This window comes from Elephantulus edwardii, unplaced genomic scaffold (genome assembly GCF_000299155.1).
Source record: "Elephantulus edwardii isolate Elephantulus edwardi_28Jun2011 unplaced genomic scaffold, EleEdw1.0 scaffold00347, whole genome shotgun sequence".
NCBI classification, from domain to species: Eukaryota; Metazoa; Chordata; class Mammalia; order Macroscelidea; family Macroscelididae; genus Elephantulus; species Elephantulus edwardii.
In genome coordinates, this window is record NW_006400097.1 from 1,515,125 (window position 1) to 1,517,471 (window position 2,347).

At 43.7% G+C, this 2,347-nt stretch overlaps 1 pseudogene; it reads right to left on the reverse strand.

The window, feature by feature from the left end:
- Positions 1-111: 111 nt before the first annotated feature.
- Positions 112-1,453, reverse strand: LOC102855483 (annotated as a pseudogene).
- Between the last annotated feature and the right edge of the window lie 894 nt (positions 1,454-2,347).

The window sequence follows — 2,347 nt, forward strand, 5'->3', positions numbered from 1 at the left end:
ATTTTTTTGTTGTTTCTTTTGGGGGTTTTATCAATGATTACATTGATAGAGACAATCTAGCCAGAAAGCTTTATCAGTCCTAAGTGTGATATGCTAAAGGCATGAAAGGAATTAGTATTCTGCTCCTTCTTCATCACCCTTACCATCAAGAGAATTCACACTCATCTCCTCCCAATCCTTCTCAAGGGAAGCCATGACTTCACAGGCCTCAGACAACTCTCCTCCCTCCATCCCCTCACCCTTGTACCTGTGAACAAAGGCACACTTGGCATACATCACATTAAATTTGTGGTTCAGGCAAGCCCAGACCTCAGCAACAGCTGTGATGTTGCTCAGCATACACACAGCTCACTGTACCTTGGCCAGGTCTCCACCAGGCATCACAGTAGGGAAGTTGGCAATTAATACCAACCTTGAAGCCAGAGGAGCACCAATCTACAAACTGGATGCTGTGTTTGGTCTTAATAGTGGCAATGGCAGCATTGACATCTTTGGGAATCACGTCACCACAGTACAACAGGCAGCAAACAATGTATTTACCATGGCGAGGGTCACATTTCACTATCTGGTTGGCTGGCTCAAAGCAAGCATTGGTAATCTCTGCTACAGAAAGTTGTTCATGGTAAGCTTCTCAGCAGAGATAACAAGGGAATATGTGGGCATAGGGAAGTGGATGCGGGGATAGGACACCCGGTTGGTCTGGAATTCTCTCAGATCAACATTCAGGGTACCATCAAATCTGAGTGAAGCAGTGATTGAGGGCACAATCTGAATAATTAGGCAGTTAAGGTTACTGGAAGTTGGCTGTTCAATAACAAGGTTTCTGCAACAGATGTCATAGATGGCCTCATTGTATAAAATGAATACACAATCTGAGTGCTCCAGGCTAGTTTGGGCGCTGAGAATGGAGTTGTAGGGCTCAACCAAAGCTGTGGAAACCTGGGGTGCTGGATGAATGGAGAACTCCAGTTTGGACTTTCTGCCATAAACAACAGATAGGTCCTCCATCAGCAGGGATTTGAAACCAGAACCAGTTTCCCCACCAAAGCTGTGGAAAACTAAGAAACCCTGGAGACCTGTGCACTGGTCAGCCAGTTTTCTGATTTGGTCCAAGAAGAAGTTAAGGATCTCCTTCCAGATAATGTAGTGCCCGTTGGCATAGTTATTAGCAGCATCTTCTGTGAATGTAATGAATTGCTACATATGGAAAAGCTGGCAGTAGGGGTCAGTGCGAAGTTCATCAGTGACTGTGGCTTCCAGGTCAAATACCACCCTGGGCACATGCTTTCCAGAACCAATCTCGCTGAAGAAGGTGTTGAAGGAGTCATCTTCATCATTGGTCTTATTCTTTGGTATCTGGTCATCGGGTTGGCCCCAGACAGTAGAGCTCCCAGCATGCATTGCCAATCTGGACAGCAGCCTGGCCAACATGGATGGAGATGCACTCATGCATTCTGACTATGGGTTAGAAAGGAAGGACGACAGGAGCAGACAGCAGGTTCAGGTTGCCATCCCCTACAAGCTAAGAATCGAGGAAAGAAATGCACTCACTTTGCATTTCTTAAGCTGAAGGAACTGAAGAACAAATTAAAACCTTGAGTTGCAATACTTAAAGGTGTTTTGGGCAGAATATTAAATGATCCAGGAAGCATTAAAAGAAGATGGAAAGAGTATGCAGTCATTGTACCAAAAGGAATTGGTGGACACGAAAGAATTTCATGAAACAATGTATGAGCAAGAGCCTATGGTATGAAGGAAGTGGTTCAAGCTGCTCTGAAAGATTTAGCAAAAAAAACAAGGCCCCAGGAATTGATGGCATACCGATTGATATATCTTAACCAACAGATGCTGTCATGGATGTGCTCACCAAATTGTGCCAAGAAATCTGGAGAACAACCACCTGGCCAACTGACCCTAATAGATCTATGTTTGTTCCCATTCCAAAGAAAGGTGATCTATCTGACAGAGTGTGGAAATTATTGAACAGTATCATTGATCTCACATGGAAGCAAGATTCTGCTGAAGATTATCCAAAAAATGACTGGAACAGCATATCAACAAAGAACTGCCTAAAGTGTAAGCTGGATTTAGAAGAGACCATGGCATTAGGGATATTAAAGTTAATGTCAGATGAATCTTGGCTGAGAGCAGAGAGTACCAGAGGAATGTATATCTATGTTTCATTGACTATGCAAAGGCATTTAACTGTGTGGATCACAACAAACTGTGGCTGACTCCCAGAAGAATGAGAATCCTAGAACACTGTGTTTATGTGAAATTTATACCTGGACCAAGAGGCTGTTGTCAGAACAGAGCAAGGAAACACTGCATGGTTCAAATTTGGGAA